Source organism: Microcaecilia unicolor, chromosome 11 (assembly GCF_901765095.1).
Source record: "Microcaecilia unicolor chromosome 11, aMicUni1.1, whole genome shotgun sequence".
Lineage (NCBI taxonomy): Eukaryota > Metazoa > Chordata > Amphibia > Gymnophiona > Siphonopidae > Microcaecilia > Microcaecilia unicolor.
In genome coordinates this window covers 21,613,098-21,631,059 of record NC_044041.1, presented here as the reverse complement: position 1 = coordinate 21,631,059, position 17,962 = coordinate 21,613,098, and positions in this window count along the sequence as shown.

Genomic DNA, 17,962 nt, shown 5'->3' with positions numbered 1-17,962 from the left:
TTCATACATATTCATTTCAGATAGTCTGAAAAATCCAACCTGTTAGTGGCTTTTGAGAACTGGGTTGAGAAACGTTGTAGTGCAATGCGTCGCAGCGTCTGCAGCTTAATTTTCAAACTAGGGATCTCAGAATTTGAGCTTGCGGCTCTCTGCCTGAAAAACAAGGACAACATGAGCAAAAGGAGCAGATCCTGGGCTAGAGATAATAGAAAACCAGATCTATTTGAACTTGGTTGCTCCTGCCCTTCCCCTTATCACTGCACCCTGCCATGCTGCCCAGATAAGAAACTTGAAGCCCAATCTACATCCTGACTGGTATTTAAAAAAAAAGTGGTCAATATTCAGCCTTTGGTGGTCAGTGGTCTTTTAAACTCTGGCCACTGCTCACTAAATTAAACAAGGATATTCACTGCCGGGGTTCTATATGGGAACCAACAATGAGAACATAAGCGTTGCCATACTGGGACAGACCAAAGGTCTTTCAAGCCCAGTATCCTGTTTCCAACAGTGGCCAATCCAGGACACAAGTAACTGGCAAGATCCTAGAACAGCACATCAGATTTTATGCTGCTTGTCCTAGATATAAGCAGCAGATTTTCCCCAAGTCCATCCAAACCTTTTTTGATCCCTGCTAAGCTAACTGCTTTTACCACATTCTCTGGCAATGAACTCTAGAGTTTAATTATACATTGAGTGAATACGAATATCCAGTCCTTTGGTGGTGGCCCAAAGATATTTGGTTATTACCGCTGATGTTCAGTGCCATACCCACGTAGCTAACCAGGCTAAATTAGGACTGCTATTTATGCAGTCCACTGTGTCCTATTTGCTATGCGGGCACTGGCAGTGAAAATTACTGCTGCTCATATGACTCCCACCTCTGCCCCAACTCCAAGACTGTCCTGGTACTAACCAAGTGAGAGCCACAGTGGTCAGAGTAGATATTCAGTTAAGTTCTGCTTAATACCTTCTCCCGGCTCATTCAGCGTGACTTAACTCTTCTGTCTGGTTAACTTGCTTAGTATATCAACCCCCAAAGGATGTCTTAACCCAGAAGCTCAATTTTGCTACAATTCTGGTCATGGATCTCTGGCATATTGAACCACACCAGCGTTGAACCAACTCACATATTACTTATTGTGAATGGAAAAATTAATAAGGAGTTTGTCTATTTGGTTTTCATTCCCAGTCCTTGAGGACCACCAACAGTTCAGGATTTCAGGATATTCCTAATGAATATACATGAGAGAAATTTGCATACAATGGAGATAGCATGCATGCAAATCTCTCTCATGCATTTCATTAGGGATATCCTGAAAACATGACCTGTTGGTGGCCCTTGAAGACTAGGAGTAAAGACTAGGGATGGGCAGCCAGAACATTTTTGATTTATGTCATTTCCTATGTCATTTAGGGGAATGTATGTTTTGGTTAGGGGTTCCCCCCTTTTGTCACCACAGGAGACGACACAAAATGGACATTTTCAGGGCACCTTACCCATGGCCGTCTTCCCTTCCCACCAAAAGCAGACAACTTCCCTTTGGCTCTTTGCTTTCTCTGCAGCCCCACTGCCCCCTGCTCCCATAGACCTCCCCCTGGACCTACCTGAATCCATGGTGGTCTAGCAAGGGTCCATGGAGCAGGAATGATGCCCATTCACTCCTTCCCATTGCCCCAGTTACATCCAATATGGTGGCGCTATTGACCCCTAGCGGAGGGCCTATGAGTTAGGTGGCCACAAGGCCACAGAAAGGAGGCTGCAGGACCATGGGCATGAGGGGTGAAAGGGGAACCATGGACCCGGGGTGGGGGGGGGGGGGGGGGTTGCAGGGCAGCCTCCTGTCATTCCCAAACCATTCTTGACTGCCCATCCATAGTAAAGACCAAGACTCTATTCTATCATCATCAACAAAGAAAGCAACCACATTAACTCTTTGCAATCAGTATTCAACTGCTGACTGCCACTGGCTTAATTACACCCTGGTAGTTAGTGTCAGCATATGTGGGTAATGACACTGAATATCTAGACTCCTGCTGGCCTCCAAAATGCCTGCAGGCAGGGGGGATATTCAGCCCAATGCCTGGTTACCTAACTAGCTAATGGGATGAATGTCAGGTTATGGTGCGAGAATATCCCCTCCTTCCTACCCCCCAGTGGCGTAGCCACAGGTGGGCCTGGGTGGGCCGGGGCCCATCCACTTAGGGCTCAGGCCCACCCAACAGCAGCACGTATTTGGTGCTAGCTAGTGGGGATCCCAAGCTCCGCCAGCTGAAGACCTCCCCCCGATGGTGCTGAAAACACTGCTCTCCACTTCAGCAGTCTAAGCTTCCTAAGCTGCTGATAACTGGCCTCATCGCATTGGGGGGGGGGGGGGGGGGGGGGGGAGGAGGAGAACACTTGATGCCCACCCACTTCTTGACTAGGCCCACCTAAAATCTGCTGTCTGGCTATGCCCCTTCTACCCCCCACCCCAAGAGCCACTGCCCCCTCCCACCCTCCATCAAATCAGTGTTGGTACCCGCATGTGGATGGGTCTTCATGAGAAGAGAATGCTCCTGTGGGTCTGCTCTTGGGGGGAGGGGGGTTTGCTGAGGGGGTAAACTCTTGTAGAAGGGAGTTCAGGAGGGGGGGATGTTAGGAGGGAAGAAGAGCAGACTGATCAGGCCGCTACTTGGAAGTTATTTGGAGTGGAGGAGTGGCCTAGTGGTTAGGGTGGCCGACTTTGGTCCTGGGGAACTGAGTTCGATTGCCGGCACAGGCAGCTCTTTGTGACTCTGGGCAAGTCACTTAACCCTCCATTGCCCGCCACATTGAGCCTGCCATGAGTGGGAAAGCGTGGGGTACAAATGTAACAAAAAAATAAAATAAAAATTTGTGTACTGGTGCCCGGATAGCTAAGCAGACAAAGGCAAGGACTGCTTTTTATGTGGTCCTAATTAGGCACTGAACCTAGCCAGTGACAGAATAAGTGATGTCCACGCATGGACCAGCAGAGGCAGAATGACCATTCGAGCAACCAGGCAGTGCTCTAGGGGGCCCAGATGCCAGCCGCACACTCCAGCCCTCCATGGTCCTACCTTTAAAGGCGGGCCGCTGGTGAACTAGCGGCCTTTGAAGGGAACATCTTGTTTCTTGCCTGTTGTGCCACCGCTATTCCCCCTGCCCGGCACCGCTGTACTTTAAAAATGGCAACCGAGCCTCCCTGCGGAAGTCTCTGGAGACCGTCTGGACCTGGAAGACAACTTCGGGAAGTCTCGGCCGCCATTTTGAAAACACGGTGACGCCAGCAGGCGGGGAATAGCGGCAGCACAGCGGGTAGGAAACAACATACTACAACACCCCCCCCACCCCACCCGCCGCAGAGACCACTAGACCACCAGGGCCCTTCAGGTAGGACCGGGGCAGCGGAGACGTCAGCTGTGGTGACAGGGGGGCAGCAGCATGGCAGTAGGGGGTTGTCAGGCAGTGACAACCACTCTCAGTCCGCCCCTGCAGTCAGTGTTGATATTTATTTATTTATTTATTGCATTTTGTATCCCACATTTTCCCACCTCTTTGCAGGCTCAATGTGGCTTACAATAGTGACATAAACTAGTTAAATGTCACTGAATATCAGCAGGTAAATATACATAGTAACATAGTAGATGACGGCAGAAAAAGACCTGCATGGTCCATCCAGTCTGCCCAACAAGGTAAACTCATATGTGCTACTTTTTGTGTATACCCTACCTTGATTTGTACCTGTCCTTTTCAGGGCACAGACCGTGTAAGTCTGCCCAGCACTATCCCTGCCTCCCAACCACCAGTCCCGCCTCCCACCACCGGCTCTGGCACAGACCGTATAAGTCTGCCCAGCACTATCCCCACCTCCCAACCACCAGCCCCGCTTCCCACCACCGGCTCTGGCACAGACCATATAAGTCTGCCCAGCACTATCCCCGCCTCCCAACCACCAGTCCCGCCTCCCACTACCGGCTCTGGCACAGACCATATAAGTCTGCCCAGTACTATCCCCGCCTCCCGCCAACGGCTCTGCCACCCAATCTCGGCTTTACACTACATTCGGAACTCTAGGAGAGCAGTTCCATCCAGATACCATCAGATGTCACCCACTTCTGTGCTTCATCGATCCTGTTTTCTACAGAAACAAATGTTACAGGTAAGCAACATTGGAGTTTAAGGGCCCCATAAATATTTGGACTCTTATGTATGTGTCTAGTTTGCCAATGCTTTAATGTGGTCCTGGCAGTGCAGATAGCAACCAAATAAGAAAGCTGGAAAATGTAGTCAGTAATTAGTGAATTAGTTTGTGGAGGGGAGTCGTTTTGGGACCAGGTAGCCAGGCAGAAACAATTTAATTGAGCAGGGGCTTCTCCTGCCCGGTTAAATCGCTTTGCTTCTCTTTTCTTTTACATTGCCGACCGCTGGTTTATTTTTTTTTTATGATTGTTGCCTGAGTTGCATGTCATGGGGAACGCATGAAGTGTATTTCCGTGAAATAATTTGCCAATTTTACTTAGCTTCAGTTTTGACAGTTCCTTATTAGCCGAGGCCTTTCCTCTTTTTACCTTAGAATTAAAATAGTTTGATATTCTATATTTGATTTAGGCTAATTTAAGAGAACATCCATAAAAAAATAAATACATACTCTTTGCTTCTAGAAGAGCTGAAATGACAGGAGAGCTAACAGGATGTGATTGTGTTAGAAGTGTTTCTTAATTAGTTGCATCTGAAAGCAGAGGAGAACAGTATTTGCTAGTATTATGGTAAAGAAAAAAATTACCCTTGCTTCCGATATCAAAGAGAAATCTAGGGGCGTGATTGCCGAAACACAGCCCGTGTTGTTGTACTTCCTGTTGCGCTATACCAATGTTATATTTGCAATAAATATAACTGTTTTCAAAGGGCTGGTTTTCGTGGACATTTGTTTGCACCTCACTTGTTCGCTTGCTGCTTCACACCTGTTAGGAATTTTTTCTCCTTTTCTATGTGGGTTTAAAAAAAAACAAAAAACAGCAAACACAGTCTCATCTCAAGTAGACCAGTTAACTCTGCAGTACTCCTGCTCTGGTTCCCAATGCTCTACCCATACACCTTCCCTTTAATCTTCACAGCCAACATTCTTTCCACCAACTTTACATATCAGGCTCCAACTATTAGTCTCACAGCCTTTCTCCTTTAAAGCCCAGCAGGTGGTTCCAACTTCTTCCCACCTGGTTCAGTGCTTCTGTGTCACCTAGCACCGTTTCTTCCTGTTTTCTGGCCTGTTTCTTCCAGGGCTGAAGAAGACAGACGGGGAATGGTCCCGCCCTTTATTTCCCTTGGCTTTGGAACCTTCCCACTGAACATTTCCTAGAGCTGAGGCAAAGGAATTACATTTACACACTGTTCCTTAAAAGAATGCCATCAGTTCACCATAGCGTCCCAGGTAGAGCAAGTCCATGTTTCCCTTGGGAGCAGCTGTCTCTCTCTCTCTCTTGCTTCTCTGCAGACTGCCCTTGTAGTTGCCCTTCTCCTCACTTCCAGTAGCTTCTGAGTCCGTCCCTTCCTTTTCCTCAGGAGCTTACTCTATACTTTGCTCTTGTTGGAGGCTTCAGGCAGAGACTACAATTCCCAGCCTGCCCACAGGATCCTGCCTTCCAGCTTGGGCTTCCCTGAATGACTACTTCAGCCTAAGCCTGTCTCTCCCCCACATCTGCACTGATTTGGAAAGGTGAGCGGTAAATAAAGATAAAGATCCTTTACTAGCATTTCCCTGAGGAGCAATCTGGTATACCTGAAGGTTAGCTTCACTTCCTTTCCCCTCTTGGCTTTCCCAGCCCTTCCTGGGGAATATGTAGGCCCATACCTTTCCCAGGACACCACCTCCTTGAAAAACAGACCCTAACCTCCAAACCCTTTCACTCTTTGACATTCTTTCCGGTAAGATCTTCCTGTGCTGGAGTTTTCCTTAGGGCTGTCTCCTATTGTCACTTTCTCCAAGGCTCCCTCTTGGCTCCTAGCTCCAGGGCCGCCGAGGGTCCAAGGGGAGCCCGACGCCGCAGTCCCACCCGCCCTCCCTTGGTTCCATCGACCGTCTGCCACCGGGCAGGGCCCCCTCCATTCAAATCACAACGCCTCACCACCTCGCTCCATGTGAAAGCGCAGCAGCGGCAGTCTGCAGATTGCCTCCCTTAGGGCCTTCCCTCCCTGTGTCTCACCCTCGTCTGATGTAACTTGCGCGAGGGCGGGACACAGAGAGGGAAGGCCCGAAGGGAGGCGATCTGCAGACTGCCGCTGCAACGCTTCTTTCACACAGAGCGAGGTTGAGGTGAGGCACTATGATTTGAATTCAGGGGGCCCGGCCCGGTAGTGGACGGAGGAGGGGGGTGGCGGGGGCAGGGCCCCGGGGGCGGCCTTGCCTCCCAGTCTCTCGGCAGCCCTGCCTAGCTCTGCTTTAATTGGGTAGGGCATGACACACAGGAAGCTCCTACCTGACTCCTAGGGCCTTGGTTGACCGCCTGCTCCCATCTACTTGAGCTGACACCACTCTCCCCTGGGATGAGCCTGCCTGTCTCTACATCCCCTTCCCCACAACATTTAGGACTTTAGCCTATGGGTTTCCTTTTGTGATTTCCGCCTGATCCTGGGCTGACTTCCAGATGTTATTGATGTTAATTGGCTCATTACTCAATTAATTTGCACACATATCTTGGGTACATGAACAAATTTGGGCGCTCAGTTCTGGGTGACACATATAGAATCTGGGGGATTTTGTACATTTGATTCCCTTGGTTTGGGTGAAGGTCTTTTTATAGATATCTATGCATCTATATCTATATAGTTATGCTATATATGTATAGAATGTTGTGATATCTGGTTAAATTTTGTATCTTTTATATTTTATATCCATTTTATTTATTTAGGTTTGGGTTTTTTTTTTTGGGGGGGGGGGGAGGATGGGAGGAATTGATTTTTTATTTCTTGTTTTCTTGTTTTTATAGGCATTGAGTCCCAATCATTTTAGTTGGCTGATTCTGTTATACGCATCATTTTCTCAAGTAAGACCCCTGAGGCAGGTGACGACTGAAACATGTTGTTCATCTAATCCAGTTTGGACTGTTTTAAGACTGGATCATTGGACTGATGCTATTTTATGAAGTTTTTAAAATACATATTTATATGTTTTTATGATTTTTATGTCATAGAGTGATTTTGTCTGTTCTGTTTTTATTTGTATAATTTTGTATTTATATCAACACTGTCTATGTATACTTGAATTATTTTTTTAGTTGTAAATAGTTATTGCAAAATGCCATTCTGTCTGCTTTTCGTGTGTCATTTGCATACGTTGTGCAGCTTTTTCTACCTCCCTGGTATGTTTGGTCACACTTCCTATCTTTGGGGCCCTTTTCTAAGCTGAGGTAAAAGGGACCCTGCGCTAGCCGTTTTTGCTGCACTCCAGGGCAGGGGCGTAGCCGGTCAGCAGATTTTGGGTGGGCCTAGGCAAGAAGTGGGTGGGTACCAAGTGTTCTGCACCCCACCAAAAAAATATCTCAGCTGGTGGAAAAATGCTTCTCTCCACCTTGGTGCTGAAAACTGAGAATGTCCAGGTGCCAGTATCGTGGAGAGTAGCATTTTTGTTACCATCAGGGGGAAGTCTTCAGCTGCCAGAGCCTGGGATCTCCACCAGCTACCGCTAAACGTGTGCTACTGTTGGGTGGGCCTGAGCCATATGTGGGTGGGCCCTGGCCCACCCCAGCCCACCTGTGGCTACGCCACTGCTTCAGGGCCCCTTTTACTGCAGCAGGTGAAAACAGGAAAAAATGATATGGCCATGCACTAAGTTTCCACTTGCTGCGTGGCCATTTCGGGGGTGGGGGGGGAGCACTTGCCGCCACCCATTGAGATGGCGGTAAGGGCTCCTGCTCTAACCCAGTAGTAACTGGGCAGCACACAACACTACCCGATTACCGCCAGGTAACCCCCTGCAGTAATATTTTTTCCCTAATTACCGCTAGCGCCAGAAATGGTGCGCACTGAGGTTGGAACTACCACCGGCACCTGCGTTGGGCCGGCAGCAGTTCCAGTTTGCCGCACAGCAATTTTATTGCCGTGCAACAACCCTTTAGTAAAAGGGCCCCTTTGAGGATTAATTTTAGAAGCCATTTCAGTGGGTACAACAGCAGTTTCCGAGCAGAAACGGGCAATTAGAACATTGTCCAGGTTTTACACGGATGTATTGATGTGCTAACAGCCTCTAACACCTTCTCATCAGAATGAACGGTGTTCCCGTGAATGCCATCGGGATGGAATTGTGACTTCTACGTACATGTCAGAAAATAGATCCAAAGCATGTGAAAAATGCTGGCACATCTGAGCGAACCTCAGAGCAGGTGCGACTGTGTGAGGGCACATTCTGAGGTGTTTCTTTTCTTTTTTTTTTTTAATAATGGCAGATATGCACATAAGTATGTTTTATAAAATTGCCCAGATCGAGGATGAATAGATTTGGATAGGCTGGGTGGAGTTTTTCAGGGGTTTTGACAACAACTTCAGAAATTTTAGAACAAGGTCAGCGCCGAGCAGACTTCTAGAGTCTATGCCCTAAAAATGGCAAGGATAAATCAAGATCAGGAATACATATATAATCTGGTTATTACCGCTGACGTTCAGTGCCATACCCACGTAGCTAACCAGGCTAAATTAGGACTGCTATTTATGCAATCCACTGTGTCCTATTTGCTATGCGGGCACTGGCAGTGAAATTTACTGCTGCTCATATGACTCCCACCTCTGCCCCGACTCCAACCCAAGACAGTCCTGGTACTAACCACAGTGGTCAGAGTAGATATTCAGTTAAGTTCTGCTTAATGCCTTCTCCCGACTCATTCAGTGTGACTTAACTCTTCTGGCTGGAGGAGTGGCCTAGTGGTTAGTGCAGTGGACTTTGATCCTGGGGAACTGGGTTCGAGTCCCACTGCAGCTCCTTGTGACTCTGGGCAAGTCACTTAACCCTCCATTGCCCCTGCTACAAAATAAGTACCTGAATATATGTAAACCGCTTTGAATGTAGTTGCAAAAACCTCAGAAAGGCGGTATATCAAGTCCCATTTCCCTTTCCCTATTTGAGATTCTACCTGGAATGTTGCTGTTGCAACTATTTGAGATTCTGGAATGTTGCTACTGTTTGAAGATTCTACTTGGAATGTTGAGATTCTGTTGCTACTATTGGAGATTCTACATGGAATGTTGCTAGTGGAGGAGTAGCCTAGTGGTTAGTGCAGTGGACTTTGATCCTGGGGAACTGGGTTCGAGTCCCACTGCAGCTCCTTGTGACTCTGGGCAAGTCACTTAACCCTCCATTGCCGCTGGTACAAAATAAGTACCTGATACGTAAACCACTTTGAATGTGGTTGCAAAATACCACAGAAAGGCGGTATATCAAGTTCCATTTCCGTTTCCCCTTTATCTGCTGTCATCTACTGTATTACCCAGCCAATCAGGTTTTCAGGATATCCACAATGAATATGCATGAGATAGATTTGCATACCAAGGAGACAATAAATGCAGATTCAGTTTTGTGGCAGTTTGCCGGTTCCTACGTCCATGCGCTCATCAAACACGGTTTCTGACTCTTGAAGCAGGCATTGATTGCCGAAACACAGTTCTGCGTCGAGTCTACTGTTGTACAATTGTGCTTCATTATATTCCTCCTGGTGACACACTGTTGTTTCTATAGTGCTGTCATGATTCAGGAAAGGTGAGTCCTTGGGCCACAGCATAAGTCAACCTGAGAGTTAGCCAGGCCACGACTGGCAGCAGGCAAGTCACCAGGACAAAGTACAGGACAGGCAGAACTAGGCACCAGGCCCAAATGGAGCTGAAGATGAGGCTTAGCTGGAATAGAAGACTTGGCTAGAGTAGAGACAAGACTGCTCTGAAGCTGAGGACTTGGCAGGAGCTGAGGCTAGGCCGGACTGGGCTGAAGACTCAGCAGGAGCGTAGGCAAGGTTGGAGACAGGCAGGGCAAGCTGGACTGGAGACAGGCAGGCAGGGCTGGCTGGAGACAAGGCAGACAACCAGCGACTGGGCAACCTGATATGAAGGTAGTGAGGGACAAGAACAGCTGCCTTATAAGGACCTGCAATTGCACATCTTCACTGGGTGCCCCGTTGGTGCTGCAGAATCTTTAAATGCATTCCCTGGGCATGTGTGCCTAATGCAACGACGCTCCGAGCACCCTGGATGCCAGAAGCTGTGGCGCCAGCGGCCTGCAACACCGAAGACCTGGGTCCAGAACTCTTTGCAGAGGCAGTGGACCCCGACCCCTAGCTGAGGTCTGCAGGTAGGTCGGGGATCGAGGCATGGCCCAGGGCCGTGAAAAGTACCCTTTTTGGGCCATACATTTGTGACTTTTGGAATAAACTTTTATTTGGCATCTTCTGACCTTCTGGTGCTTTCTTTTAGTTGGAAGGTCTGTGTACCACACCTCCTTTTGTCTTTTTTTGCAGATCCATCTCCTGCATATTCATTGTGGATAACCTAAAAACCCGACTGACTGGGTGTGTCCCAGTGGCGTAGCCACAGGTGGGCCTGGGTGGGCCAGTGCCCACCCACTTAGGGCTCAGGCCCACCCAACAGTAGCACACATTTAGCGGTAGCTGATGGGGATCTCAAGCTTGGCCAGCTGAAGACTTCCCCCTGATGGTAACAAAAACACTACTCTCCACGATACTGGCACCTGCACATGCTCAGTTTTCAGTGCATGCCTGCTGCAGACTGACAAGGTTGAGATAAGCATTTTCCCACCAACTGAGATATTTTTTTGGGGGGGGAGAACACTTGGTGCCCACCCACTTCTTGCCTAGGCCCAACAGCAGTCAGTGATTTTTTTTAGCCACTGCTGGCTTTATGCCTGGATATTCAATACCGGGCTATGTCCAGGCACTGGAACTGAATATCCAGGTATGTTCAAATGGCCGGCACTGAGCCAGTTAAGGGCCAATGTTCAGCCCCTAACTGGATAAGTGAAACCGGACAAAGACTGCTGTATTTTATGCAATCTGATTAACATATTAGGAGTGTCCAACCTTGGCCCTCGCCAGGATGGGTTTTCAGGATTTCCCCAATGAATATGCATGACATCTATTTGCATTCAGTGGAGGCAGTGCCCGCTAATAGATCTCATGGATATTCATTGGGCAAATCCTGAAAACCCGACTGGATTGCGGCCCTTGAGGACCAAGGTTGGACAACCCTGACTTCTAAGCGCTGAATATCGGCACTTAACCTCTCTGACCTCACGTGCAACTTTCTTCAAATCAATCACCTTTCTTTCTAATTCTTCCTACTTTCCAACCCCTCTATATGTTACAACTTTGCCTCACTACCAATTATAATGTTCTAGTACATATTGTGTTGTCATTGCAAGTAGTATACCATGTCATACATTGTATTGTTGTTCGAATATTTTTCCTGCTCTAATTGCCTATTGCTCATGTTTGATCTATTCTTACTGTACACCGCCTTGAGTGAATTCCTTCAAAAAGGCGGTAAATAAATCCTGATAAATAAATAAATAACTCCGCCCTGAACTGCTCACAATAGCGCTGGTTTTGGCTTAGGTGGTTCGAGGGGATATTGCCACTGAATATCCCCAGACTGTCTCACTCAGGCGATTCAGGGGCACTTTCACTAAGACGTGCGTCAATTTTGGGTTACCGCCCGGCTACCGCTCGGCCCTTGCGGTAATTTCATTTTTGACATGTGTCCGCTATTTGCAAGAAAAATATTTTTATTTTCTGGCACGTGGGCGGTAATGGGCATTTTATGTGCATAGACCCAGTTACTGCATGAGACCTTACTGCTAGGTGAATGGCTGGCGGTAAGGTCTCAGACCCAAAATGGCTGCGCGACAATTTTCATTTTGCCGCACATCCATTTTCGGCAAAAATTTTTTAAAAGGCATTTTTTTTACAGGTGCGCTGAAGAATGATTCTGTGCGCGCCCAAAATATGCGTCTACACTACCGCGGGCCATTTTTCAGCGCGTCTTTGTTAAAAGGGCCCCTCAATCAGGAAGGAGCCTCTCTTGCCCATCTCAATCGCTTTCGATATTGATCCTTATAAATCTTGCAATAGTAGATTAGACACTGAGGTGTATGTTCAGTCCATAGCTAAAGTGGAAACAGCTTGTTTCTTGCACAAATTAATTTTCCAATAGTTGGCAAAAAAAAAAAAATCTAAATTCAATTCAGCCCGGGCTAAGCAGTCCCAGAAGAGATCAGACTGTGTTGCTTGACCCACGACTCGCATTTTATTAAATTACTAGTAAAAAAAAGGCCCGTTTCTGTGACCAATGAAACGGGTGCTAGCAAGGTTTTCAGCGGAGTGTGTATGTTTGAGAGAGTGTGTATGAGAGTGACTGTGTGAGAGAGAGAGATGGAATGAATGTGCGAGTGTGGGTGTGTGTGACATAGTTTGAGGCTGTCTGTGTGAGAGTGTGTGTGTGTGAGAAAGAATGAGAATGTGCAGCAGCAGGGCCCCCCCCCCCCCCCCCGTCAAGGTGTTTTGGAAAAGAAGCAGGAGATCCCAAGGGGTCACGTTGTGACGCGAGGGCGGGGCAGACACTCATGGTTAAAAAGCAATCTACACCATGACACATTTAGAATGTTGGGAAACCTGAGGCTTCATTAGAATGTTGGAGGTGCGTTTTATATAGAGAGATAACACTTGAAGTGACGCTGCTGATTGACAATATGTCTCTATATGTCTTTGTTTAACAGAACAGGATAAAATTCAGTTAGCTCTCTTTTGTATTATCAATTCTTATGCAATTTCATTATCGTTTCAAAGTCACCACTCTTGTTTTCATTCCGCCGGAGCCTGTTGCCACATTCCGGTGTCTTAATTTCCAACGTAATTAGTTTCAATACTTTGGATGCAACACGTTGGTTTTATTTTGATGCTTAGGAGTCCTAATTATTTATACTGCCTGAAGTAATATCTCATTAACTTTATAGGCCATCTTTCAAAGATCCTCCATAGAATTCATTTCCTTATTGGTTAAGGAAGTGAAGCCTTAACGTGCCCTCAGAAGCATCTCTGTGCTCCGTTTTTCTGGGCTCCATTCACCTTCCCTGGTCTTGATCTCACAAGGAAAGATTGTTAAAGGAACATTGCCTTTCTTGTGGCTATATTTGGAATATGGCAAAACAAACAAACAAAAAAAGTCAGTACAACTACGTCATAGTAATCAAACTTTCAACTTGATTTCTTTGGGAAAAAAACCAGGATCAATTTTATTCCTTTATATAGCTGACTTTAGTGTCACTGTACTTATCATAAGGATCCTTCTCAAATGAACTGACATCAAAACTCTTACTAGAACAAGTTAACATTGAACTCTTTTTATTGATTTCTTTATCACACTATCATTATTAAACGTTACACACTACCCTTGTTCTTATATAAATGATACGAATTGTATATTCATTTTCTCTAAGTTGTATTACATTTTCTGTAGCAAATCCTATATAATAAAATGCACCTCTAACGTTCTGAAGCCGAGAAAGTGAAGCCTTCAAGCCTTGAAGCATTCCTGCAACGTTCCGGAACTAGGTGTCGTCAATTGAGGAGACGGAGCCTTACAGGGTGCACGAATGCTTCAAGGCTTAAAAGCTTCACTTTCTCGGCTTCAGAACGTTGGAGGTGCGTTTTATTATATAGCATGTGCTCGGTGCTTTTCTGTAGCACATGGGGGAAATGTAATATATGCTGATTAAAGTGGAGGAGTGGCTGGAGGGGGGGAGGCAGGGGAGATAGGACAATCACTGGGTGGCTGGAGGGGGGGCAGGGGAGAGAGGAGAATCGCTGGGTGGCTGGAGGGGGGGCAGGGGAGATAGGACAATCGTTGGGTGACTGGAGGGGGGCAGGGGAGAGAGGAGATTCGCTGGGTGGCTGGGGGGGGGCAAGGGAAAAAGGAGAATCATTGGGTGGCTGGATGGGGGCAGGGGAGATAGGACAAACGCTGAGTGGCTGGAGGGGGCAGGGACAGAGGAGACTTGGTGGGGGGCTGGATGGGGGGCAGGGGAGAGAAGAGCATCGGTGGGTGGCTGGAGGGGGGCAAGGGAAAAAATAACATTGCTGGGTGGCTGGAGGGGGAGCAGGGGGGAGAGGAGAATCGCTGGGTGACTGGAGGGGGGACAGAGGAGCACACTCGCACCCAGCAGTCTCACTCTTTCTCTGTCACACACACACACTCGCACATTCACTCTCTCTCTCTCTCACACACAGTCAATCTCACACAGAGAGGGGCATAATTGAACGAAAACGCCTATCTCCATGGGTGTTTATCTCCAAGAACGGGTCCGTGAAGGGGTGGACCGAACCGTATTTTGGGAAAAAATAGACGCCCATGTTTTATTCAACAATGTGTGAGCTGGGCGTTTTTGTTTTTCAGTGATAATGGAAAATGAAAGCGCCCAGCTCAAAAACGAATAAATCCAAGGCATTTGTTCATGGGAGGGGCCAGGATTCGTAGTGCACTGGTCCCCCTCACATGCCAGGACATCAACCGGGCACCCTAGGGGGCACTTTTACAAAACCAAAAAAAAAGGTAAAAGAGCTCCCAGGTGCATAGCACCCTTCCCTTGTGTGTTGAGCCCCCCAAATCCCCCTCACAACCCACTGCCCACAAGTCTACACCATTACTATAGCCCTAAGGGGTGAAGGGGGGCACCTACATGTGGGTACAGTGGGTTTGGGGGGGGTTGGACGACTAATAAGCATTAAGCAGCACAATTGTAACAGGTAGGGGGGATGGGCCTGGGTCCACCTGCCTGAAGTCCACTGCACCCCCTAACAACTCCTCCAGTGACCTGCATACTGCTGTCAGGGAGCTGGGTATGACATTTGAGGGTGAAAATAAAAAGTTGTGAAACATCATTTTTTGTGGTGGGAGGGGGTTAGTGACCACTGGGGGAGTCAGGGGAGGTCATCCCCGATTCCCTCCAGTGGTCATCTGGTCATTTAGGGCACTTTTTGGGGCCTTATTCGTGAAAAAACAGGGTCCAGGAAAAGTGTCCTAAATTCTAGCTAAAAACGCATACTTTTTTCCCATTATCGGTGAAATGCGCCCATCTTTGTTCGGCAGATAACCACGCCCCAGTTCCGCCTTCGCCACACCTCTGACACGCCCCCATCAACTTTGTCCGCATCCGCGACGGAGTGCAGTTGAAAACGTCCAACAATCGGCTTTCGATTATACCGCTTTATTCATTTTTGTGAGATAAACGTCCATCTCCCGATTTAGGTCGGAACTTGGGCGTTTTTCTCGTTCGATTATAAGCAGGATACTCTCTCAAACATACACACTCCGAGGAAAACCTTGCTAGCGCCCATTTCATTTGTGTCAGACCTGTTTTACTAGTAAATAAATAAGGTGTTCGTATGCCAGTGTGATCATAAATGGCAAGTGCCTGATGCTGATGAGGTAATGAGAGGCAGCATATACAAAAATATATGCATAATGAATGAATCATGTTGTTTCATGTTGCAGGAACCCCAAAAGAGAGATAACGGATAGGGGAGAGATTAGTAAGCTCGACTCAGGAGAGAGACCTTGGGGTGTTGGTGTCTGAGGATCTAAAGGTGAAGAAACAATGCGACAAGGCGACGGCCGTGGCCAGAAGGATGCTAGGCTGCGTAGAGAGGGGCATAACCAGCAGAAGAAAGGAGGTGTTGATGCCCCTCTACAAGTCGTTGGTGAGGCCCCACTTGGAGTATTGCTCAGTTTTGGAGGCCGTATCTTGCTAAAGATGTAAAAAGACTGGAAGCGGTGCAAAGAAAAGCTACAAAAATGGTATGGGATTTGCATTGCAAACCGTACGAGAGACTTGCCGACCTTGGAGGAAAGGAGAAACAGGGGTGGCGTGATACAGATGTTCAAATTGAAAGGTATTAATCCGCAAACAAACCTTTTCTGGAGACGGGAAGGCGGTAGAACTAGAGGATATGAATTGAGGTTCGGCAGACTCGGGACTAATGTCAGGAAGTATTTTTCCATGGAGAGGGTGGTGGATATGTGGAATGCCCTCCCGCGGGAGGTGGTGGAGATGAAAACGGTAATGGAATTCAAACATGCGTGGGATAAACACAAAGGAATCCTGTTTAGGAGGAATGGTTCCACGGAATTTTAGCGGAGATTGGGTGGCGACGCCGGTAATTGGGAAACAAAATGGGAGCTGGGCAGACTTCTACGGTCTGTGCCCTGATCATGACTGAATAGATAGGGATGGGCTGGAGTGTAAATTTTAAGGGGCTTCAACATTAGCTTCAAAAGTTAGTACAAGAACAGTACCAGGCAGACTTACTACTACTACTACCATTTAGCATTTCTATAGCGCTACAAGGCATACGCAGCGCTGCACAAACATAGAAGAAAGAGAGTCCCTGCTCAAAGAGCTTACAATCTAGTAGACAAAAAATAAATAAAGTAAGCAAATCAAATCAATTAATGTGAACGGGAAGGAGGAGAGGAGGGTAGGTGGAGGCGAGTGGTTACAAGTGGTTACGAGTCAAAAGCAATGTTAAAGAGGTGGGCTTTCAGTCTAGATTTAAAGGTGGCCAAGGATGGGGCAAGACGTAGGGGCTCAGGAAGTTTATTCCAGGCGTAGGGTGCAGCAAGACAGAAGGCGCGAAGTCTGGAGTTGGCAGTAGCGGAGAAGGGGACAGATAAGAAGGATTTATCCATGGAGCGGAGTGCACGGGAAGGGGTGTAGGGAAGGACGAGTGTGGAGAGATACTGGGGAGCAGCAGAGTGAGTACATTTATAGGTTAGCAGAAGAAGTTTGAACAGGATGCGAAAACGGATAGGGAGCCGGTGAAGCGACTTGAGGAGAGGGGTAGTATGAGTAAAGCGACCCTGGCGGAAGACGAGACGGGCAGCAGAGTTTTGAACCGATTGGAGAGGGGAGAGGTGACTAAGTGGGAGGCCAGCAAGAAGCAGATTGCAGTAGTCTAAACGAGAGGTGACAAGGGTGTGGATGAGGGTTTTGGTAGAGTGCTCGGACTTCTATGGTATGTGCCCTGAGAATGGCAGGGACAAATCAAACTCGGGTATAACGTATTGCATACCATGTAAAATGAGTTCATCTTGTTGGGCAGACTGGATGGACCATACAGGTCTTTATCTGCCGTAATTTACTATGTTACTATCCACCTTATAATTGAAAGAGAAAAACGCCTAGATTTCGACCCAAATCGGGAGATAGATGTTTATCTCACAAAAACGAATAAATCGGTATAATGGCAAGCCGATTTTGGACGTTTTCAACTGCACTCCATCGCGGAAGCGTACAAAGTTGACGGGGGCGTGTCAGAGGTGTGGCGAAGGTGGAACTGGGGTGTGGTTATCGGCCGAGGAGAGATGGGCACCTTTCGCCGATAATGGAAAAAAGTATGCGTTTGTAGCTAGAATTTAGGGCACTTTTCCTGGACTCTGTTTTTTCACGAATAAGGCCCCAAAAAGTGCCCTAAATGACCAGATTACCACCAGAGGGAATCGGGGATGACCTCCCCTGACTCCCCCAGTGGTCACTAACCCCCTCCCACCAGAAAACATGATGTTTCACAACTTTTTATTTTCACCCTCAAATGTCATACCCACCTCCCTGGCAGCAGTATGCAGGTCCCTGGAGCAGTTGTTAGGGGGTGCAGTGGACTTCAGGCAGGTGGACCCAGGCCCACCCCCCCCCCCTACCTGTTACAATTGTGCTGCTTAATGCTTAGTCGTCCAACCCCCCCAAACCCACTGTACCCACATGTAGGTGCCCCCCTTCACCCCTTAGGGCTATAGTAATGGTGTAGACTTGTGGGCAGTGGGTTTTGAGGGGGATTTGGGGGGCTCAACACACAAGGGAAGGGTGCTATGCACCTAGGAGCTCTTTTACCTTTTTTTTTGTTTTTGTAAAAGTGCCCC